Here is a 26856-nt window from a genome sequence, read left to right as displayed (position 1 = left end):
CTTACTCCTTCTATTCTGGCAACTAGAGCCAAAGTTTCTCCATATTCTAGTCCTTCTTCTTGTGCATACCCCTTATAGACTAGTCTCGTCTTGTTCCTTGTGATTTCACCATTCTCATCTAACTTGTTTCTAAACACCCACTTCGTTCCAATTACATTCTTGCCAGCTAGTCTTGAGACTAAGGTCCATGTCTTGTTCTTTTCAATTTGTTCTATTTCTTCTTTCATAGCATTGTACCAGTCACCATCTTTTATGGCTTCACTCACAATTTTTGGTTCCATTTTGCTGAGTAGACATGTCTCACTTCTGAGTCTATTTCTTGTCATTGGTCCTGCCTCTTTGTTTCCAATAATTTGATCTGCAGGATGATTTCTTCATACATACTTTGCCAATACTAGTTCTTTCCTTGTTTGCATGTTGTCTCTTTTAGAATCTGAATCCTCATGCATATTTTCATTAGGTATTTGTTCATTTCCTTCATGTTGGCTATTCTCAGAATTTGAATGAACATTCTCTGTATTTTGCAGCTCGGCTTTTGAATGTGTCTGTTGCTCGCCATTCACTGTCTATGATTCGACAAATGTTGGATTTTGTTGCTAATTGTCATTCTGAGTTGCAACTTCACCATTATTAGGTATACCTTCATAAAAGTACACAAAGGTCTTGTATTCTTCTTCTTTCTTGGTGTTCTCAACACCTTGAACTTCTACAAGCTCATCAAATTTCACATTTGTGCTTTCTACTACTTTGTTAGTATTAATATTCAAGCACTTATAAGCTTTGCTTCTAGATCAAACTTTCCATTTCTAGACTCTTTATATATATAGCATTTGCATCCAAATATTTTGAAATGTTTTACATTAGGAGAATGCCCATACCATAATTCAAAAGGTGTTGCATTTGTACCTTTCTTGACTTGAAATCTGTTGAGTGTGTAGACTATAGTACTTATAGCTTCTCTCCAATACTTGAGTCCAATATTTTTCTCCATCATTAAGGTCCTGGCACATTCAATAACTGATCTATTCCTTCTTTTTGCTATACCATTCTGAGGTGGAGTCCTAGGTGTTGATGTTTGCCTTTTGATTTCTCTATCATTGCAGAATTCTTCAAATTCTCTTGATGTGAATTCATGTCTTCTATCAGATCTGAGACATTTTAGGCTCTCCCCAGTGTCTTTCTCAACTTTTTCCAAGTACCATTTGAACATTTGGAATGCATCTAATTTTTGTTTCAGGAACATGACTTTCATCATCCTTGAATAGTCATCTACAAATAACATTATGTATCTGTCACCTTTGTAGCTTTGCACTTCAATAGGACCACACAAGTCAGTATGAAAAAGCTCTAATATTTCATTAGAAGTATAAGTTTTTCTTTTGAAAGTTGACTTGGTCATCTTCCCTAGTTGGCATTGTTTGCACATGGTGTTATTTGGCTTTTTCAACTTTGGTAGACCTCTGACTTTCTTCATTTTGTTGATGCTTATTAGATTGTCAAAATTTACATGACATAGCCTCTTGTGCCATAACCATACATCATCAGTTTGAACAATGAGACAAGAAGCATCTTCCATGTCTAGGTAGAACAAATTACTCCTAGTCTAATCACCTTTTCCTAATAGACTTCCTTGGGAATCATAGATTTTGGCAACTCTATTTTCAAATTCAACCTTGCATCTTATGTTGCCTAACTATGAGACACTTAACAAGTTATAATTTAGGCCTTCAACATAGTATGCATTATCACATGTTATCTTTTCAATAAGCTTGATACTACCTTTCCCTTTGATCTGACATGGTGCATTGTTACCAAATCTAACACTATTTCTTTCATATTGAGTAAAGGAAATGAACTTACTTTTATCTTCAGTCATGTGATGAGAGCATCCGCTATCTATGATCCATTTGTTATTCTTATTCATGCAGGTTACCAAGGCAGTTGCTTCATCTTTATCTGATTCATCTTTTATAGCCACATAGACTGCTTCATCATCATTCTCGTCAAAGTCTTCTTCAACAATGTAGCATATTTTGCCTTTTCCTTTGTAGTCCTTGTTATCCTCCTTTTTGTTCTTGAAGTTGCCTCCATCCTTGTAATTTTTCTTTTGTGTGCATCTGGCTACAATGTGACCAACTTCATTACAGTTGAAACAAATGATTGGTAGCTTACCTTTGAATTTTCCTCTTCCTCTGTGAAATCTTCTTGCTAGTAATGCCTCCAATTGATCTACATCATCTTCATCAGTGCTACTGTCACTAGATACATACTTTCATTTTCCACTCTTTTTCTTTGTTTGCATTTTCTCATTGTCTTTTATTGTCATCTTGGCTTTGAATGTAGATTCAAAGTTTTCTAGCTTGTAGTTGTCAAAGTTGGATAGCTCAAAGGTAGTGAGTCTTCCAATTATTCCTTTAAATGACAATGCATTGCTTGGTACACACCTTAGCTCTTGGATGGCTGATACTCTTATAGCATAGATAGGAAGCAAAGTTCTTAGGTATTTGCTACATACTATTTCTTCTACTAACTATCCTCCTACGCTTCTTATGGCACTGACCACTTCCTTCATCCTTGCACCATATTGAGAAACATTCTCTCCTTCTTCCATTTTTATGTCATCAAAATTTTCTCTTAGGCTCTCTCTTTTGGCTCTCTTGACATTATCGTCACCTCCATAGATTCTTGATAATGTTTCCCACATTTGATGTGTAGTACCACATTCTTTGATGTCATCATAATCAACATAGCTTAGTGTTGAAGCAATATCTAACATCGTTTGATTGTGCTCCTTCTTCTTGCTCATGTCATCTACAATGAGGGGTCCTACAGGGTCTACATGATCAACTGTGATTGATATTTGTGCATAGTCACCTATTGATCTGAGGTATAGCTTCATCAGACTTTTCCATGCAACAAAGTTGTCTTTGTTTAGCTTGGGAACTTCTCTCTTGGACATCTTGATCTTCCTACTGCTAGTACCTTGAAACAAATCAGTAGTGTTCTCTGATACCAATTGTTAGAATTTTTTAGAACAAATAAGAAGGGGGCGAATAGGTTATTAATGATCCAATAATGTCCAATAAAACTTTCTAACAATATAGAGGTGAATCAGAAGTATTGTCCTTTTTCCTTTCTTATCTTGCATGCAATCAAACATTAAACAATCATGAAAAGTAATCATGCATCACCACATAAGACAAGGATTTTGATGACCTAGAAACCCTCTAGGAATAAGAAGGTAAAATTGGAGTGGGGATGACACCCACAAAATAACTACGCAATTAATTTCAACCACTTCTGATGGTTTTCCCTGTTAAGGGCTTGCCCTATTAAAGGCTTTACACACTGTTAAGTTTGACCCTGTTAAAGGATTTATACACCCTATTAGGAGAGTGCCCCGTTAAAGGACTTAAGAGCATTCAACTTAGAATGTCACCTTGTTAAAGGATTTACATAGAGTTGTTAGGGTCACCCAAGTCCATGGGATTTATAGTCACCTTCTCAAAAGAATCTTTTATCCCTCTCTAAGGATCTCCTATCCTTCTCCTAAGGATATCTTATCCTTCTCCTAGGGATCTTCTATCCTTTTTCTAAGGCTTCTCACCTAGCTGTTAAGATAATCTAGCAATGTAGGATTTCAATATCTAATACAATGGTAAGAGATTATTAGAAGGGTTTTGACCTGATAAAGATTGCAACCCTAACCTTGCAGATTTCAAATCACTCTTTAGTTCCTTTCTTTGCTTGGCTTTTCTCCCTTGCAGTGCTGACAGCTTGTTCACCCTTCAAGATCTATCTCCTTGAGTTCTTCTACTTAGTATGCCAATGCACATTATGGCCACTTGATCAACTCAGAGTCTTGATGCTCTATACTTACTCCTCACTGTGTCCTCTTCTTGACACTTCACACTAACCTTCTCTTGGCTTCTTCACATGATCACACTCATGACCAACTCCCTCTCACACTCTTGATCTCTGACCTATAGCTCCTTATAAAGAAGTTATGTTCTTCATTTCTCTCTCAAATCTTGATTTGATATTGAGAAAATGGTATTGTTCTCCCTCTAAATTGCTTCTTCTAGAAAATTCATGATAAGTCCACCAGCATTTGCCTTGAATTGGTTTGCATGGTTTACATAGAATTATGTGACATCTACTCATCATCCTTATCATCCAACTAATTCACAAAATTCAATGTAACAAACTTATCATTATAGATCAGGAAAATCTTTGACTTAACAAATAATGCAACAACTTGGCATCATTGGTTTACTGATGCTTGACACCTTATGTGTTACTCAGCTTCTACTATTGTTTTACTAGTGCTCGGTACCTATAGCATTTTTTCTTTGCTTTTATGGATGGCCTCAATTTGCCCTTGGTTTTAAAAAATGCTTTAGAAGAGGGATGACATTCACCCCTCAATCATATAGACATGTGTCAACACAAATTCAATTTCTCCATCTATATTATGCATGACTGTATAATGGATGAACCATATTCACCTTGGAAATTCTAGAATACAAGTTTTTCTTATGCGGGCTTCACCAAATATTCGGTATGCGCTATAATATTCCAATGGATTTTACCAAAAAGAGTGGCATAAATAAATTCATAAATCAATAGGTTGTCTCAATTCCAATTAGTAGAAAAGTCTCAATTTCTTATACTGTCGAGATCATTACTGGGCAAGTCGTGAGTGTGACAATTGCATTTTAGCAAAAGGTGAGTAATTTGAACCTCTATCTATTTTTTCTCTATAATTTTAGTTCATTCTTATATTTCATAGATACAAGTTAGACTATTAGTGGTCATTTATCAACTAGGACCAATGACCAGTACTACTAAGTCATGCAGTAACCAGGGAGACCTAGGACATCTATATTTTATAATACAGGTCATACAACCAATGAATACTATTTAGATAAATATGTGCAATAGACTATAGTCAACTGTAACTTTTTGAATAACTTCAATTTTATGGTAGCCTATATTTCTTCAAAGATGTCAAACATGAACAAGGTTAAGATTCCTACACATGGTGGAAGTCAAGAAAGGCCAACCAAGCACAGTCACACCTTGGCATCATATTTTGGTGGCAAAAATCAAGAAGCTACATCATCACAAGTGCATTTACAAGATTCCCAATCATTGCCAATACTAGTTCCAATAGCACATATTGAAGAAGTTATTGAACCTAAGATATTTTATCATGATGAACTTGAAGAAGATATTCAAGTAAATACCTAGAGTAGCCAAAATAATATAATAGACTTGGATGATAATTCTAAAGATTGTGATGGTGTATGACCAGGGAAGGAAAAAAGGAAATGCAATGCAAAAACTGGTGCAAAATCCAAAAAAATGGCATTGGGATCTATAGATTATGAATTTTCAAATAGAATGGGCCTCAAAGTATTCATTCATTGAACTTGTATGCAATCCAAAAGAAGGTGAGCCTCCAGTAGAATGCAGATGTACAATATGCATGAGGATAAATAAAAAGGAAAAGAGGTTATAGCTAAAAATTGACACCATAGAAAAGCATATGGGTAAATTTTATAAGAAGAAAATCATAGATGGAGTGAAAAAATCAACGAAAAGATGGAAAACCAAGGAGGAATGTCAACTTATTAAGAATGTAGAAATCATAGAATTTTAGGAGAAAATATAGACAAAGCCTACTAAAGTAAAGGGATTCATGGAATCTTTTCTTGGAAAAGAAATGGAAGGTCAAGAAATGGATAAAGTTCTTCAATTAAGAGTTGTCTTCTATATTTTCAGCAAAGAGTATGCCATGATAGACTACCCATCATTGAGTAGTTTATTACACTTTGCAAAATTTTCTTATTATCCAAGGAGTCATTGGTCAATAAACATCGGATGGGAATGAGTAAGTTTTCTTGCTGAGGTTGAAAAGGAAAATATCAAAGAAAAAATTAAAGAGTCAAATTTCATTGCATTATCTTTAGATGAGGTGACAACAATAGACAATACTTCCTGGTTATGCATGCATGTCTATACTGTACACAATTTTGTCTGCCAACCCAATCCACTAACTATTGTTAAAATGAAGGATAATTCAATTATGAAAAACATATTTGAACTAATAAAGAGTTCCCTAATTGAATATGGAGGTATAGATGAAATGACGATTGTCCAAAAGTTGGTGTGTGTTGGCATAGATGGAGCTTTAGTAATACAAGGCCACAACAATGGTCTTGTCATAAAGTTAAAATAATTTCTTACACCTTATGTTGTTGGAATTTATTACATGGCCCACATAATGAATCTAGCTTTTTGAATTGTTAGAAACTCAAACCACAAATATACAGAGTTGAATTTTTAGTGAAAGAGATCTATAGGAACTTTTGTTGAAGTCCTAAGTGATTTAGGGAATTTCAATAGTTCCTCAAGGGCTTAAATAATGGGAGAAAGCTACTTAAGGATAATTATATTAGATGGATCTCTTTGGATGGACCAACTCATTGAGTTTTTTTTTTTGAATATCCATCATTGCTTGGTATAATGGAATCAACTCACGATGATTGGGTGGTCAAAAAAAAAAATGATGATCTACTTGAAAGGTTGAGTAATGTAGAGACACTCTTAATGTTAGTAGCCATTCTTGCCATGCTAGAGGAAATGAGAAATATAATGAAGAAGATCCAAAAAAGATTTATGTATACTGCAGAATATAATACGCTGCATAAAATGACATGTGCGGCCCTCAATAATCTCTATAGAAATCTAGATTCATTTTCTGTTTATGAAATTTTTTTAGGGTGGATGAGAATCATAGATTTAGATAATCCTAATAAAATTTTAAATATTAATGCAAAGGGGGAATTATGCTCCAATATACGAGGTGTTGAGATATGAATGCACTACTATAGAAAGTTCATGTCCACGAGAAAAGGAAAGAAACCCACCCAACCAAAATTAACTGTTACAAAGGAAGTGTTTGAATAGATTGTTGAGTCTATAAGGAATTTTGTGAAGAATATTTCATATAATCTTTCCTCAAAAATTAGAGAAAGATTTCCTTAACACGAATTGCTTGAATTAATGTGTATTGTATTTCCCCATTGTTGGAGTTTAAGAAGTCCTAAAGATTTTAGAGATAAGTTATTGGTTTTGATAGATCAATTTTTCAAAAGAAAAGAAATCAATCGCATGACTATAAATGGAGTTTTAGACAAATCTTGTTTGAGAGAGCAGTCTCATCATTTTTCTAGTATAATGATGGAACAATATGATCTTATGTGGAACCCTAGAGAAGAAGGATTAGTAACCAAACTTTGGACAAATCTAGCTTAGAGTAAAGTGCTACGAGATTCAATATTCAATTTTTTCAAGCTTGCTAAATTATGTTTGACTATTATATTGGTGGAGGATGAGAGAGATTTTAGTGCTTTGGGGTTCCTCAAATCAAAGGTAAGAAATCAACTAGACAAGATTTTGGAAAACTATCTGAGGTTATATACATCCAGATATGAAATCAATACTTTTACTTATGAAAGGGCACTAAAATTTTGGACGAAGAAATGACAAAGAAGAGGTTTGGACAATGTTTCAAGCAATGAGATCAATAACTCAGGTAGTGGTATAATTGATGTTGAAGCTGAGAATTACTATCAAGATGATGAAGGAATGCCTATTGGAGAAAACATAGAGCTTGATGGACTGTTTGAACTTGATGGCAAGGAATTTGATGATTTAGATGATGATATGATGTGGCAAGTTTAATAGTTATGATATGATGTGTCAATTCTGAATTTATTACTTATTATTAATTACTACAGTCTAAAATCTAGATTCTGGATAGTATTCTCTGAATCTAATCATGATTCGTCTATCATGCATAATAAGTTATATCATTTCTTAAATGTCTAATGTCAAACAAACAAGTACATTTTATGTTAGATGATGCCATGATTCATGAATCAATATTTGTTCAAATTTTACCATTACTATTATTTTTTATTTACATTTTATGCTCATATGATACGTTGTTATGGTACAATCCTTGATTATTTTTTGTGAAAATATAGCAATTCAAATGATAAAATTCAATGAATTCAATTTGCAAAAGTTAAATTTCAATGTCCAATTTCATAATCATGAGTCCAAAGTACTAATAAAAGAAACTATAACATTTAGAGAATGACCCTGAATTCCTTTCTATATAAATATAGAAACAAAGGAGCAACAACAACTTCGGGTCATTTTTCCTCATGGGAAGAGTCTTAAGACTTAGACTAGCATCAAATTTAGTATCAAAAACATTTTTTTCCTTTGCATTTGATAGGCCTAGTAAGCAAAATAACGTTTTGATTCTGCTATGTTTATCCTGTTCAAGAAATAAAGTTCAAACTTTAAAATCATATCAAACTATTACAAATAGAAATAAAGTAAACACTACAAAGATGACTAAAATCATTTTGCACATGCAACATTTGGGGTCAAATTGCAACGATAATTTGTGACAGTGGTCTAATTTGTGGTGATTTTTATTTTTTTTTTGCAATTTTCCCTAACGTTGTTGCAATATCGATCTAATCATTATAATTTCAACATCTTCATAAGTATAAAAAAGAAGAAGAAAACATGACATAAATCATTCCCCATTTGTATTGATTGTGGAGAGTTGCATGCGAAAGAAGATGGAGAGCTTTGAATGAGGGTGGAGAGCTCTAAACATTGTTGCACCCTTGGGCTTGGTTCAATTTGTTCCTGTGATATATCTCTGCATTTTATTGTTGTACCCTTGCTCTGTGATTTCGTTGCTATGATTTCTGCATTTCATTTCTTTGCCTTTGCTTTGTAATTTGGTTGCTATGCCCTTGTGATCTTTTTTTTTTGTTGCCATGCCCTTGCTTTGTGATTAGGTTTTCATGCCCTTGTCATCTCTTCATTTTGTTGTCATGCTCTTGCTCTGCAATTTCAATGCCATGTCCTTGCTTTGCAATTTTGTTACCATGTTGTACCCTTTCTTTGCATTTTGTTTTTGTGTTGTAACCTTGCTTTGTGATTTCATTGCCATGCCCTATCTCTATGATTTTCTTCTAGGGTATGTAAATGTCATTTTATTTTCCTTCTAAAAAAGTATCTCTATATATCTCCTTTTGAACATGTATATTTAGAGATCTTTTCTAAGGTGCTTGTTATAGCTTAACACAATAGAAAATTGATCCAGCTACATACATATTCCAGAATCTAAATAAAAATCACCCAAATCATTCTAAGTGACTTACCTCAAGATCCTCCACAAAAATAATGTAGACTAGGAAAGATGGGTAGAGTTCAAAAGAAATTTTACAAAAATATATCATAGAAAATATTTTTAGAAAGAAACTATCCATAACTAATTAAATGGATATAGTTTTTGATTAGATGGGATGATTACAATTTCCTGTAGAACTATCATTAGATTAGGTACAATAAAATGAACAATCGATTATTCCCAGCTAGCAAGATCAAATATAGTTTTCCAAGGTGATAAAATTGCATATGCCAGGAATAGATGAACAACTTCAGTGAAGAGTTGAGTGTAAGGAGTTGAAGAAGTAAGTTTCGCTTCTGTGTAAATACCATAATCATAAGGCTCATTCCCTTGTAGAAGCCTTTGCCACAATGACATTACCTCTAAACCATGCAAAGGATGTTGAAGTGGTTCTCAACCTTGAAACACTCTTATAATAATTTGATACTTGGAATCATCATAGGGAGACTATGCCAATACTTGAAACACTCTTATAAGCATTTGATATTTGGTTTGTAAATTCTCAAAGATACTTGCAAGTGATTCCAATGTCATAGTACCTACCGCAACACTTTCCTAGATCCTATCTAGTGGCTCCCATAATATCCTTGATGTTGTCTAGCTATTTTCATGTATGTCAAAATAATAACTAACATTTCCATTGGATCATATAATAATGAAGTAATCAACCTAGCTAATTAGAAACTACACCAATTTAATTTTTGTTTCTAATGTCATAGTATCTATTGACAACATTTTCCTAGATTCTATCCAGTGGCTCCCACAATATCCTTTATGTTGTCTAGCTATTGTTTCTGTTGTGTAGTCTCTTTCTAAAGTCACTCCTTCTCCTGCCCTCTTGTGCCTAAAATTTTGATTATCAAACTTTTGAATATATGCCTCTACCTTATCTAAAATCAACTTCATAGTGTATTGTATCTCTAGCATAGGTGTTTGATCATTGATAGATTTCATTTCAGCATTCAATTTTTCAAGATTGGTCAACACCCTCACTTGCAGACCTTTCATGTCAAGTACTTTTTGTATTTTTTCAACACCATGTTCTTTCTTTTGAGCTATCAATTCTTCAGATGCATTTTCTTGTAAAACATTAATTTTGTTGAACAGTTGTAAACTCTTAGCAAGTGCATGGTTGATTTCATGTATGTATGTATGTATGTATCTATAGAGAGATCTTTTGGATTGTGGATTATGGATTATAAAAGAAAAGAAAAGAAAACATGACATTAATCATTCTCCATTTTTTTTGATTGATTGTGGAGAGTTGTGTGCGAAAGAGGGTGGAGATCTCTGAATTTTGGTGGATATTAGTGAAGATCTAGGATTATTTTGTTGTTCCCTTGTGATCTTTGAGCCCTTGCTCTATGATTTTATTCAAGGGGAGAATAGGTACCTATGTAAATGTTCTTTTCTTTTCCTTCTAAACATGTATCTCTTGTTCATATATAATAGCTTTGGTTAGATTCAAGGATAACTAACTATGATGATTGTATACATATGTAAATCAGTTCACTATGTGAACTACTTTACATACATGCATACAAACTTGCATAGTACTTGTGCTAAATTAAATTAATCATTCATTTCTTGAATTCACACAAGAAATTATCCTTGCATTCAGTAACTTTCATTCATTCAAACTAAGTACGTAGATATCTATACTTGCAAATTATATTATCTCTTGGTGATTGAGTAAAGATCTCATGCATAGTGTCATCTAGGTAATGATCAGATGCATTCATATTAAGTCATAATAGGATTGAGCAGATGATCCATTTATGTTACTTCATACTTGCTTTATTGAACATTTTGTTTAACATAATCAGTAATACTAGAATTATATAGCTACAACTAGCACTCTTGTTTATTTTATTTGATCATAACATTTAAGACTATTATTTTTCTTAAAATTAGACTATATGTTTGTTATCACTAAAACACAAATATAGATCTCTGATAGTTATCTTTTTTAATTTCAAGATCTTCATATTTAACATAAAACATTTCCACTAGTGGATAGTCGAATAGCCACAATGTGGAGCCACATAGCTCATGGATTTTTCCACCAAATTAAATTTTTATTATATTTTTGTCCTTCAAAAATATTATAGGTAAATGTTCTTTTAACTTTCCATATATTTAATAATTTTTTTCTTTTTCGTTTGAGGTAATTTTCTATTATGAGCTAGAGACATGTATCATAAGGATGGACATGCCAAATTTGATCATCTCACTTTCAAAACTAATTCCCTTATCAAATTAATGAAACTACTTGCAACTGACACCTTGATTTTCTACAACTTGCTCGGTCAGCCATTCACACAACTATTTTCATCCTACCCCACCATAGAATGCAACCCTTGTTTGAGGTTTATATCTTGGTCCCACCATTTCAGAAGACCAAGTCTAGTGATTTGTATCTAGAAAATTGATTATATAGAAATTCAATATGGAGGAGAATATATTGGCATCACAAATGAATCATCCCATATCCATAAACAACATCTAATCTTTTGTAAGTCTCTCTCCTCTAAAGACCCATTGTATGGAGCCATTATCATCATGAGTAGACTCACCCTCCTTAGAAAAATTCAATTAAAACTATGCATACCAAACTATTTATGCAAAAATATGTACTCACAAATTATATTATCTCTTGGTGATTGAGAAAAGATCACATACAATTTTTCAAGGTGATAAGATTGCATATGCAAATGTACGTATGTATGTATATATGTAGATATATGTGTGTGTGTGTGTGTGTGTGTGTGTGTGTGTGTGTGTGTGTGTATCTCTATATCTAATTGTCATGCCCTTGTGATCTCTGTATATGTATGTATGTATGTATGTATGTATATACATAGAGATATCTCTATAAATACATACATACATAGACACACATGTGTGTGTATCTATGTTTATATACATATACATATACATAAACACACACATATATGTGTTTATGTATGTATATATACACATACATATGTATCTCTGCATCTCATTTCTATGCCCTTGTGATTGTTGTATATGTATGTTTGTATGTATGTATATACATATATATACATGTGTATGTATGTATATACATGTGTGTGTCTATGTATATATACACATACATATACATAAAGAGAAGCTTCTCTAATCACTTTTTGGGGGGAATATAAAGAGATACATGTTTAGAAGGAAAAGAAAAGAACATTTGCATATGTACATCTTTCCTCTTGAAGAAAATCGCAAAGCAACACTACTACATTTGGGTCCCAACACCACAAATTACACTGTTGTCATAAATTGTCGTTGCAATTTCACTCAAATTGTTGTAGTACTACAAAGGGCATAGAGATCACAAGAACATAACATGGAAATAAAATCATAGAGCAAGGGCATAGAGATCACAAGGGAATGAAAATGAAATGCAGAGATCACAATGGCATGACAAAAAAATCTTAGATCTCCATTGATCTCCACCAAGGACACAACAAAAAATGTAGAATCATAGGGGCATGATAATAAAATGTAGTGATCACAAGGACACAACAATAAAATATCCACCAATGTTTAGAGCTCTCTACCCTTGTTCGAAGCTCTCCACCCTCCTTCGTATGTAGCTCTCTACAATCAAAATAATTGGGAATGATTTATGTCATGTTTTTTTTAATATCTAAAATCAACTTCACATTATGTTGTAACTCTACCATAGGTCTTTGATCTTTAATAGTTTTCATTTCAACATTTCAATGTTCAAGTTTTCAAGTTTCCTCTTCATTATATAGTCCTTTCCACCCTAAAATCCACTTTGTTACTTCATTCAAATCATGACTTGAACAAAGCCCATATTCCAGAATCCAAATAATAAAACAATAAAACTCACTTAGCCTATGCTAAGTGACTTAACTCAAGATCCTATACAAAAATAATGCAGACCAAGAAAAATAGGGAAGAAATTTTAGAAAAACATATCACAACAGATATTTTTAGAAAGAGAAAAGCCATAACCTAGTTAAATTGGTCTAGTTTTTTATTAGCTGGGTTGGTTACAAATTCTTATAGAACTATCATCATATTAGGTACAATAAAATGAACGATCAATTGTTCAAAGCTAGTAGGATCAACTACAATTTTTGAAGGTGATAAAATTGCATAGCGCAGATGCATGCATGTATGTATGTATGTATCTACGTATGTGTATATACATGTATGTATGTATATGTATGTATGTATATGTATAGAGAGATATTGTGGATTGTGAAGATTAGTGGAGATCTAGGATTTCGTTATCGTGCCCTTATGATTGATGCATTTTGTTGTTGTGTCCTTACAATCTCTACAGTTGAGCTTGCACCTTCTATAATACTTCATTTCCATTATTTGCACTCTCTGAACCAAAGTTATATAACTTTATCACTTGTAACTATAATTTTCAAATAGTACAAACCACAATAGTTTCTTATAATAATTCTATGGTTCTCTTTGTAAGTTTATAAAATTAAAGTTTAAAAATTAATTGCATTTATGTACATCTTTTTCAAGTTTGATATTTCTCTTCTTCCTAACCAGTTGGAGATTGAGCCAAAAAATTGTAAGAACAATTGTGCCAAAATAGATTTAAAAAACGTGATTGGTGCACGATAATCATCCTTTTACACTCGTTTTGGCACAATTGTTCTTACATTTTATGATTTTTGGTGAGAACAAAATTCCAAACTAATCAGATAGGTGATCCAAAATTAAATCATAATTGGTTGAGGCACATTTAAATACCTTATTTCAAATGTTATTGAATGTTATGTGTTTATGTGCTACTATTAATGAATGTTAAAGGATGAATTAATGTCAGATGTTAGCTTTGGACATTATGAGATTATTTTATGGATGCTCATAATTGTTTTTTACTTCATGTGATAATGAATGAATGCTATATTTTATTAATGAATAAATGTGAGATCCATCTCTTCTTAGGTAATCTTTCTAGGCTATTGTACCAATTCTTAAGCCCAAAATAGATAAATCATGATTTGAAATGCAAACTTGGGTGCTTAACTTAATGAATGAGCACACCAAGTGAAAGACCTTATGTGATGAAGGATTATATGATTTTCTACATAATTCACCACATAGTATTACATTGTAGTTTCACTTGTATTCTTAAGTAAACATTTATGAGCAATAGGTCTATGAAGGATCCATGCAAAAACATGTCAAAGAAAAAAAGGTCATAATGAACATTTTCAATGACATGTTTTCCAAGAGCATACACAAGTTCCTCAAGATGACTTTGCATTATTAAATTTTCATGTTTTCTAACACCACTGCTCTTTCTCCATATCCTGCACAAATAAAAAATGTTGCCTCCAACATTGCAACCATATGATAAATGGGAATAACACATGCCCAAGCCATAACCTAGTTAAATTGGTCTAGTTGTTGATTAGTTGGGCTGATTACAAATTCATGTGAAACTATCATTATATTAGGTACAATAAAATGAACAATTAGTTATTCCCAGCTAGCAGGATCAAATATAGATTTCCAAGGTGATAAAGTCGCATATGCATATGCATCACTTGAATTCTAGGCATGAAGCACATTCCTTAATTTATAACAAATGGTTGGATATAAAGGCTCCATATGCTAGCCCAACAAAGGAAGACAAGGATGTGACCATGCATGTATTGGCATGCTCTCCTTGCGAGGATCTCAAGTACCTAGTGTCATTGATAATTTGGGCATCACTATATGATCTAGAATGTAATGAATTATTGAAGTTGGTAGTAAATTTCCCATGTCTCCAAAAAATGTAGCATAGGTTCAAGGTCCCTTGGCTCCCATGAATTTTTAGTAGCTATTCTCACTACTAGAAGAATAACTTTAGTTAAGAGTTGAGTGTAAGGAGTTGAAGAAGCAAGTTATACTTCTGTGCAAATGCCATAATCACAAGGCTCATTCCCTTCCAGAAGTCATAACCTAGTTAAATATACATATATATATACAAGACATAACCTAGTTAAATGGGTCTAGTTGTTGATTAGTTAGGTTGATTACAAATTCCTATAGAATTGTCATTAGATTAGGTACAATAAAAGGAACAATCAGTTGTTCCTAGCTAGTAGGATCAAATACAGTTTTCCAACGTGATAAAATTACATATGTAGATGCATCACTCGAATGCCAAGCATGAAGCACATTCCCCAATTTATAACAAATGGTTTGATATAAAGGCTCCATAAGCTGGCCCAACAATTGAAGACAAGGATGTAACCATGCATGTATTGGCACACTCTCTCTATGAGGATCCCAAGTATCTACTATTGCTACTACAATGAAAAAGCCAATGCAAATGCAATACATATTTTACTATAGGCCACAAAAAAAGAAAAGAAAACATGAAATTAATCATTTCCCATTTGTTTTGTGTAAATGTCATAATTACGAGGCTCATTCTCTTGCAGAAGCCTCTACAACAATGACATAGCTCTAAACCATGCAAATGATGCAAATGTATGTATGTATGTATTTATGTATATGTATATGTATGTATTTATGTATGTATATATATATGTATATGTATGTAAGTATGTACATACAAACACACACACATATGCAGCCCCAAAAAAATGGGCAGAGTTAATGTCATTGTTAATGGGCATTATATTTCCCCTACACACATTACACACACACACACACACACACACACACACACACACACACACACACACACACATTTCCCATCAACTCTATATTATTTTTGTGCAGGATCTTGAGCTAAGCCACTTAGCATGGGTTGAGTGAGTTTTATTGTTTAATAATTTGGATTCTAGAATATGTATGCAATTGGATCAAGTTTTCTATTGTGCTAAGATGTAATAAGAACCTTAAGAAAGATCTCTTTGTATACATACATACATACATGTATATGTATGTATATATATGTATATATGTATATGTATGTATGTATGTATGTATTTATATGTATGTATGCATGTATGTATGTATATATCATGTGGAGATCTAGGATTTCATTTTCATACCCTTGTGACCTTTGCATCTCATTTTTTTTATTGCACCTCATTTGATGATAGTTCTATAGGAAATTATTGTTGTGCCCTTGTGATCTCTGCATCTCAAGTATCTACTCTTGTTGTTAATTTGGGCATCACTATATGATCTAGAATGTTATGAAGTACTAAAGTTGGTAGTAACTTCTCCCATGTGTCTAGAAAATGTAGCATAGGTTTAAGTGCCCTTGGCTCCCAAGAAATTGTAGCAGCTATTCTCATTGTTGGAACAATAACTTCAATGAAGAGTTGAGTGTAAGGAGTTGGAAAAGAAAGTTTTTCTTCTGTGTAATTGTCAGAATCATGAGGCTCATTCCCTTGCAAAAGCCATAATCTAGTTAAATATACATATATATCAACCTAGATATTAAGAAACTAGACCCATTTAACTAGGTTATGGCTTGTTTCTTTCTAAAAATATTTACTATGATATGTTTTTGTAAAATTTCTTGCAAACTCTTCTCATTTTTCCTGGTCTGCATTATTTTTGTGGAGGATCTTGAGGTAAGTCACTTAGCAACTTAAAAAAGATCTCTCTATATCTATTAACCTATGATTGCATGACAATATTAACCTATGATTTCATCATATATATTCAATGTTTGTTGCCAATTTTTTATTTATTAATAACATGCATTGTCACAATTGTGACGGTTATTCATCGATCTCACAACATTCCTACCATGTGCCCATCTCAATTTTGATGTATGTTTCTGATGGCTTGCCATGGGGCCCATAGAATTTATGTCACATAGACATTAGAATTGTGACACTATCTTTGATAGATTTATATCACAATTGTGATGGTGAAAATGAATGATTTGGTAGTATGTTAGCTCAATTCATGACACCTGTGGTTATCACAAATGCAATGGTCAGCCTTGCCATCACAACTTGTGACTACAAAAGTCTGATGCTTATCTAATGGGAGCCAATTCCTCTTGATTTCAGTTTGGCAATGGGTTAGTGTCATAATTGTGATGGCCACCATCGCAATTCAGGCCCAAATATAGTAGTGCCAAGTGTCACATACTCTAATGCCTGATGGATGTCTTATACTATTATTGAAGATTTGGTTAGTTTTTTTCAGGATTTTGACGTCTGATTCATTTGGTGTTTTAAATTTTTTTTATGTTATAGTAGATGACCTTTAACTTTGTTAGACTTCCATATTTGTAAGATTTCATTGAAAGCAATGCTACATCCAATAGTGCATTCAGATTTTCCATTGGTTTGATGCAATTCAAAATGCCTTCAGGAGTTGAATCTTGAGGAAACTTGACTACTTTAGACATCATTTTGGCCTCCAACTCTTTTTGGTAAGGTTCCCTTCCAATGAATGTCATTGATGAATTACCAGAGCAAGGAGTAGGAAAACCAAGACTTATCATTAATTTTCCTTTGTCATCCATCCTGGTGATTTTTATCTCAATTGAGTTCAAATACTCCTCTCATTCCCTTATACTCTAGCATTCTTGAATGATAGTTGATGACTTTACTAATGCACTAATGCTGTCATGAACTCCTTGGCTGATGAAATACTTGTCACTATGTGTGTTGATTATGTGTATAATCTATCTTGTAGTCTTCTCAAGCTTAAAAAGGTCATTCTTCTTCTCAATCTTCTCTTTGATACTCCCACAAACAACTTGAAAACTTTGATGCAATTCAAACCAATCACACAACCTATTGGTATTTTCCATAATTCCTCCCATAGTTTTTCTTTAATTAGCTTGACTAAATTTTTTATTTTTTCATTTGAGTCAAACAAGTTGTTCTCAAAGGTTTTGATTTTTTTATTAGCCTTCTATACCTCTTGCACCATTTGTGACAACTGATTTTCACTCTGTTTCTTTATTTCCTCTACTTTCTCTTCCCACTATTTTTCTTTTTCCCTCTCATTGTCCAATTCCTTATTTATGTTACTGATTGTATATCCACTAGACTCCAACTTTTTGAAAATATCTACTATAGATGCTCTTTCACCCTCAAGTTTTTTATTTGATTCTTTCAATTTGTCCCTAAGTTCTTTGAATTTTACATTGGCTTCCATATTAACATGGTTCAAAGTATCACTGAGTTTCTTATTGCTCTATTCCAATTGTTCCTTCAACATCTTGAGCTCTACTTCTCTCTCTACATTTACATCAAATAGCTTTTAATTTCTTTCTTCCAATTGTTCCTTCATAATTTTCATTTTTCCCTCCATATTTTCTCACTAAGGTTGTGCACTTGGTCCTTCAGAGGAAGCACTTGTAATCATTTTCTCTGTTTCTTTGCACTTTCTATCTATTGCTTTCTCCTTTCCCTTTGCATTTTTCAAGTCTACTTTTAACTTTTCAATTTCCTTCTCTCTCTCTCTCTCTCTCTCTCTCTCTCTCTCTCTCTCTCTCTCTCTCTCTCTCTCTCCACCTTGAACAGTGAACTGTATACCACAAAGTTGGTCTTTTTTGCCACACTGACTTTGTCCACATTTTGTACTTTGGAGAAATCCATAGATAGTTTTCTAACATGAAAATATGATGGATTTATCTCACTCTCTAGTGGATTATTATCTACTTGTGGGGGAGAAACAATCATAAACTCCATCATTTTTTTATTGGTGTTATTTCTTGTAAATATCCTACTTAATGTAGGTTCTTAAGAACAAGCCACCTCAAGTACATCCTTCTTGAATGTCTTATTATTTTTTCTATTCATCTTTGTGGTTTCTTGAAAAATTGATACAAAAGTATTGAATTCAAAATTTGGGTTTGTTGATACAATATGATGCTTAAAAGGAGAAAGAACACTTGCAACATTGTACTTGTCTCCACCAATGCCCGAGGTTGTAATAATTGCATTTTGAGGATTACCAATAACATCACCCCTTCTTAATCCTACCCCATTGCCACTAACAAATGGATTTTTTGGACTATTCTGAAGCTTTTGTGCTCAGGGAGTTGTGATTGGAATTGTATCATTATGAGTATCTAAAACCTTTTGCTTCTTTGCACAATGAATTTCAACTATAGGGATCTAGTCAAGTTTCAGTCACATCATACCTTTTGAAGAAAAAACAACTTGGGAGGATATAAATCCACCTTGGATGAATAATGGCTTGGGTTCACTTTTTTTTGAAGAACCCGATGGGTCATCTAACTCATCTCCTATGATTGGTTTATGACCAAGTTTCAGTATCTTTGGTCTTGGAAATGGATAACAATTTCCTTTACCTTTTATGCCCAATCGACCATCACCTGGATAACCCATTTTTTCTATCATATTTTCAAATGTACTACTACTAGTACTAGTTGGGGCAATGGATTCAATAGAAATAGTAGTAATGCTCATGGCTATGGATGAAGTATCCTTACAAACCTCATACTCATTGCCTTCATCATCTACATCATGTTGCTATGCTACTACATCTGGATGCTACTAAATATTTCATCCTCAGGCAAGTCTTCAAAATCTACAGAGGTCTTAGGTTTGTTGAGATTCTTCCTCATCTCCCAAAATGCATTAATTTTTGATCGACACGACTGTGCAACTACACAATCTTTATTTATGGCATTTGGAAGATTTTTTTTACTTAGATAATCCAATTTTTGGTAGAAATTGTAGGATGTCATATGCTGCACTTTTTTTTTATGTCTATGCAATTGTTTAATTTGTGCTAGCAATTCTTGTATTGAATTTTTTTCACTAGAGCATTTCTCCATCTCCATTTTTACCTCTTCCCATGAGTCCATATTTTTAAATATTTAAATCAATGGCACACTCTCATGTTTACATTTTCTTGGGGATTTTCCATTCTATACAAGCTTTGTACCATTTATGTTTAGTGTATCACACTGCCATTGCCTAACAACATCAAATTTAAAAATTGCAAGAAATTCCTGTACCACATTGAATGCTCCTCTCTCAAATGTGAACCCTCTGCATCCGATAGGTAAGGAAGGATAAATGGTTTTATTTTGCTGACCATAAAACAATACGTTTGTGCTTTCCATCTATCATGCATATTCCAATGTAAATACCCTCTTTGTCACATGTATTGGAATATTGTAGGGTTCTGCAATTGAATCATAAAATCTTAATATAGTGTACTCTTCCATAAAGTACAAGTCAACCAATTGAATTTGACTTCCCAGTTGAATTAATCATTTACAAGACATAGACAATATAGACATTGAAGTGCCTATAATTTAATGATAAAGTGGTGCCAAAAAGTGTTGGTGTAAATAAGTATTTACTATTTACACTTTACTTAAGTTTACTTAAGATAATACATATTCATATTCGTTGTCATGTAGACACCTAGGAGTTTGCATATTCATGTGAGTTGTCATGTAGACAGTTTGCACTCCAATTGAGCATATGTTGGCTACTACATCTCTTTATGACATACACCTTTGTATTCTTATCCTCTCATTGTTGTACATACATTCATGCACAATGGAGGATAATCTACTCTTGGTAGACATGTGCTTAGTTGTTATGCTTATCTCTTTGCTGACTCCTAGTCATATCAATTGCCTTTATATACAAGGCACTTCTATAATGTATTCATCCAATTATCTAATATCCAAATATCTGATATCCAATTATCTAATATCCAATCATCTGATATCCAATCATCTAATATCCATTCTCATTTGATCATAATTTATCTCTCTTGTATTATCTCTTGATCTTCTTGATCTTGGCATTGAATTATTGCCTTAGACAAATTCTTACATGGTATCAGAGCTATAGGAGTTTCATTGCATAGGTATTTACTATTTACACTTTACTTAAGTTTAATTAGGATAATGCATGTTCATATTCATTTTCATGTAGACAACACAATATTTTGCACTCCAATTGAGCACATGTTGTCTACTACATCTCTATATGAGATTCACCATTACATTCTTATCCTCTCATTGTTGCACATACATTCATGCACAATGGAGGATAATCCACTCATGGTGGACATGCACTTAGTTGTTATTTTATCTCTTTGCTAACTCCTAGTCATATCAGTTGCCTTTATATACAAGGCACTTCTATAATGTATTCATCCAATTATCTGATATCCATTCTCATTTGATGATAGCTTTTCTCTCTTATGCTAGCTCTTGAGCTTCTTGATCTTGGCATTGAATTATTGCCTTAGACAAATTCTTACAAAAAGAAGTCTACAAAGTGGTTTTAGTTTCCATGGGGATCACCCATCCAAATCACATATGTCCATTCAAATATTGGTTTATCAAACTTAATTCAAGCTTGTTTGTTTCAAAAATTTGATGATGCTTTGATAATAGAAGATAGCACAAGTAGGTCATGTATCTAAATGTCTTATGTGATAGTGGGTCTGACCCTCTTTTAATCATTAATAATTATTCATTCATGTGATGTAAAATGTGCCCAATATAATTATATCATATGGGCTATTTTAGATAATGAATATTCAAAATCATTTCCAAAATGCTATCACCCACTTTCTTGTTAATTTCCAAACCTAAACATGTTGATAGTTGAGATACAATATCTTGAGCCCATTGTGAAAAATATCCAATTCATAAGGAGGTTTATGATCACAAGGAAAATTTAATGCATCTTCTTACCATTTGATATAACAATTCTTTATTATCTAAACCTACCTTGTCAGATGTTTCAGCCAATTTTTCTAGGTCAATGTGGGTTGGGTTTTGTTCTTCAAACCCTAGGTCCAATAGTCTACCAAATTCACTCTACATGATAAAAAAAATTACCTCCTATGTATTTTGATTCACAATTGCCTTTATGTTTTCATCATAGTTTTTAGCACAAACTATTACAAATTCTAGACAAGGGAATACTTTTTTTCTTTTTTTTAGACTGCAGGAATCGGTGCAACACGGCCCCCCTATAAACTGCAGTGCGCTTGGTAAACTTTTTAACGTGACCGGTAGCGCTAGCGCGACATGTCCACCGGTACCACGAGGATAGGGGAGACTAGAACCCGTGACCAACCCCCTGCAACAGGGAAGATTTAGCCAACCGAGATAGGGCCCCCACCCCAAGACAAGGGAATACTTGAGGGAACCCCAAGTGGACAATTCCACATGTCAATGTTGAAAATTTGTTTACAATGCACCCTATCATGTTGTTCAATTTAATATATTTTGACTCCTTTTGTGCATCATTCCACTTATCCAATTGCATATCTGATTTACTTAATACTCCTTCCATAGCTAACAAGATCCAAAATATCATGGAAGTCATCAGTAAAACTTGGCATTTTAACAACTTTGTACATGTCAAAATATAGTTTCTTGGTTCCTTGTATTTTCTTTTGGGTTACAATTCCACTACCCATGCCACTCATTTTGTATGTTTTCATCATCGTTGAAAAATTTATAGAACTACACACAAATATAAATTACAATTTATAGACACTAATAATATTTAAACCCTAAATTGTATTTCTAACTTTTAACTTTTCAAATTACCTAGCCACTAGAACTAAACAATTTAGACTTACAATGCACGATAAATTGGAAATTAAACCCTGAATTCTACTAGTCACTAAACTATTAGTAAAAAATGTGTTCAGGATCTTACCTAAAAAGTTGAATCTCTAATTGATAACTATATTTTGTCACGTTGTGAGCTGTCTAGGAAGACTAGGTTTGTGTTGCAACTTGCAGTTTGTGATCCATAACCTCTTTCTGATGCTCCAATGCTTTTACTAAATCTTGGATTGGTAATTTTTGTACACTACAAAGATCCAAGATTGAATAACAAAAACTAAACCTTACGGTTTGCACAAAGGAAAATTTTACAAGTTGCAAAATTGATGGACTTGAGCATGTGTTTGATATTAATTCTAACATATATTGTATAGTGGACAACTTGTATTATTATTCATGAAAACATAAATGTACGACATTAAATTATAATTTAGGATTAATTCTAATGATTATTGCTAATTTATGAAGAGTCGATGACTCCACTTCTTTCTAAAGACTTCTTTTCTAGGGAAATTTTGAAAAAATAAATGAAGGTAGGCAAAATCAGCCCAATAAATCTCAAACCATCAATCTTTGGTGCTCCAATGGTGTTAGTGGTCAATCTTTACATGTCTCATTATGACACCATAGTCTACATTAATGCCACTCATCTTCTTTCTCACTCAATTTGTGTATGGCATGTGTCTTCCTTCCATGACATTTGAGAAAGCAAGACTACTCTAGCCAAAAACAACTCGAAATACGACTAGGGTCATTTGATCTTTGTTGATCGAATGATGTGTAATATTGTAAAGGATGTCAATGCCAAAATAGATGTTAGGTCAAGTATTCCACATATCCTCTTTCTAGGGAATATGTGAATACAAGTTGATTGTTGCCAAAATTGGCCCGAAATTCATTTGGAGTTGTTGATCTAACTTGATCGAATGGTGCTTAGCTTGATGCCATGTCTTGCCTGTCACTATGATATCCATTGTCCATGTCAAAATTATTAGTGAATAGTCACTGGTATTACATGTATGCTACGTGTCTTCTCTTCAGAGTGATTTGGGAAAATGAGTTCAGTGCTATCCATTCGGCCTGAAATACATCTTGAGTTGTTGGTCCTTGCTCATTCAATGGTAGTGGTGGGATCCCCTTTATTATATTAACACTTGCATCATCATATTAAATTATAATTATAATATTATTATAATTATTATAATATTAACAAAATTATATTAACACTTGTTAAAGATACAAATTGCTAATTAAAAATAAACTCGATAAATATGTTTATGTTTTATTCTAAGAAACAATTTAACTTATTTGTGTTATCTTTTTTAAAATTAATTTGTGATTGAATAACAGGAAGATATTCATAACAGATTAAATAGAAATAGGAAATTAGAAGTTATGTATTTATGCATTGAATTTCAAACTAAACCATTTACATTAACAAAATAATTATCTTATTTTATGGTTTTGATGATGATTAAAAAATAAGTAAGGACCTAATACAATATACTTAAATTGTTCCAATTTATATAGCATGATCAAGGATTTAATTAAAATTTAAAAGTCATTACAATATGAATAATTGAGCATTCTAGTTATATAGCATATTTATTAGTTATTAGAAACTAGAGATGACCTATGGCTTTTTTCTAGTTTGATTTATAAAATGGTTGAGCATTCCCTACATTTACCTAAAAATCATCTTTGGTCATTGATCTAACTTGATCAAACAATGTTAGTATAAGCATAGTGATTTCACACTTGATCATGTTTTCCATGTGTCTTGTTTCTAGGGCATTTGAAAAATCTAGTCAATTGTTGTCGAATTTGGTTTGAAAAACATTTGAAGTCATTGATCTTTATTCATTCAATAGTCATCACAACATCATCTTTATAATATTACTAACATAGTTCTTAAATATATTAAAATATTTCTAATTTTAAAAATGAAATAGTTTTTCAATGATACTTTAAATTTGATTGTAAAATAAGCCCATCCAATGGAGAGTTAAATTTGATTTTAAAAGTATCTATTGATTATGTTCAACATATTCTATTATTCTATATTGCTAGTGCTGAAACCAAATACTAAAGTTAGTGTCAAGTGATTTATTAATTATATTGATTGTTAAATGTGAAACCTCAATATGTTAATTTTAATTCAATGTTAAATGGTATATTTTGTTTCTTAATAATGTAAGATTAGATCACTACAAATTTGCAAATTATGATGCTAAAATATTGCATAAGTAAGCATAACAATGAAATATAATTGTAGGGAGTGGAAGGAAAATGCTTCTATTTGGAAGAGTCTATAGAAGGTGAAAGTTACAACTTACGTTGAGAGAATCCATGGGTATAAACCACACATTATTGAAATTTTCTTCAAAAATTATTTTGAAGAAAGGCTCAATCGAGCAACTGTAGGGAGTGGAAGGAAAATGTTTCTATGTGGGAGATTCTACAGAAGGGGAAAGTTATGACTTACATTGAGAGACTCCATGGGTATAAACCACACTTAACTAAGATCTTCTTCAAATTTTGGTTTGAAGAAACGGTCACTTTGCATGGGGTCATGGTGAACTTGACTGAAGAGTTTATTTTTGAGGTTACGGGGTGTCTTATGGAAGGGATAAAATTAAGTAAGGAGACTAGTATCTTGAGCGTGGATTTTAAGAAATTCCTAAAGATAGAAGCTAAAGAGAAAAACTTGGAGAAAATGGTGACTTCTATGACCTGAAACAAATTAAAGTCAGCTAGAGGGACATGGTGTCATGTATCCATGAGTATTTTATTCTTGATGATAGGGCAAGGAGAGTCCATAATTTTTTCCTTATTTTCCTAAATCATTTTAGGCATAAAGATAGGATTTCCTTTCCATTTTATTTGAAGTATTCTTTGCTTCAAAGCCTCTATGCTCATAGGAAGAAAGATTCTTGTCCTATGCTTCATGAAGGTTTAATATTACTTATAGAAAATTTCTATAAAATCAAAGCCATTAAGATTTCTCTAGTTTTGGAGAAGAAGAGGAAAGTGTATGGAAATGATCCTCATTCTAAGAGAATTAAGGTTAAAATCAAGGAGGGCACTAGTGATAGCAAGAGTATAAAAAAAGTTTTCAAATGGGAGAGGAATAAGAAAAATGTGGAGGAAATCATAGAATCTAAGAATTCTGACAATGATGACAAAACATAAATGGGGGACCTTAGTTCCAACTTGGATGGATATTCTAGGAGCAAAGGGATGTTGACTAGTAAAGATAATGTGGAGGGTAGCAAGGATATAATTTCTGACTCTAATGTTGGGTTAGGAGCCTTGGGGGAGGATGAAGAGAAACAAAGTTTTCACCCTTCCCATCCAAAGAGGAATGACAGTGACGAGAAAATGGAGGAGGATATTGGTGAAGAAAATGAGGGTAAAGACCTTGTTGTTAAGGACAACAGCCTGAGTAAAGAGGAAAAAGAGGAGACGAAGGAGAAGCAAGATATCAATACTGATATCTAGATCAATATAGTTACTACTACTATTAATTCTTAGATTAGGGTTATTGTAGCTGATAGGGAAGAGTCTCATTAAGTAAAATTATCCTTTCTTCATACTGTTAAGCTTAAAGTGGAGGCTCCCCTTCAAGGCAATTCTTGGCTTTACAATGAGATCATGGTACTCGAGGAAAAAATAGGGGTAATATAAAAAGAGGTAGACTATGAATGTACCATGAGAGCTCAAATGGAAATACAAATTGGAAACATCCCTGTAAAGGTCAAGGAATATGAGTAGGAGCTCTGTTACTTAATAAAGGAAAGTGGGCAAAGAATGGAACAAGTTACTTCCAGTTTGTGTGCAGTGGTGACTAGTCTAGGAAAGAAGGGCAATGAGGAGATAAATTTGTCTCTAGGTAATGTTGGGATGGGGAGTCTAGAAGGACTTATTAAGAGAACTAGGTAGAGCATGAGGAAAAAGGCCAGTAAGAGAACTAGGTAGAGCATGAGGAAAAAGGCCACTAAGGCTCTTGAGGCACCTACTTTAGCTTTGG

The sequence above is a fragment of the Cupressus sempervirens genome, chromosome 7 (assembly GCF_028749045.1).
Source record: "Cupressus sempervirens isolate cs-2001-9-10 chromosome 7, ASM2874904v1, whole genome shotgun sequence".
NCBI classification, from domain to species: Eukaryota; Viridiplantae; Streptophyta; class Pinopsida; order Cupressales; family Cupressaceae; genus Cupressus; species Cupressus sempervirens.
The sequence above is the reverse complement of the archived record's forward strand: the minus strand, read 5'-3'. Positions refer to the sequence as shown.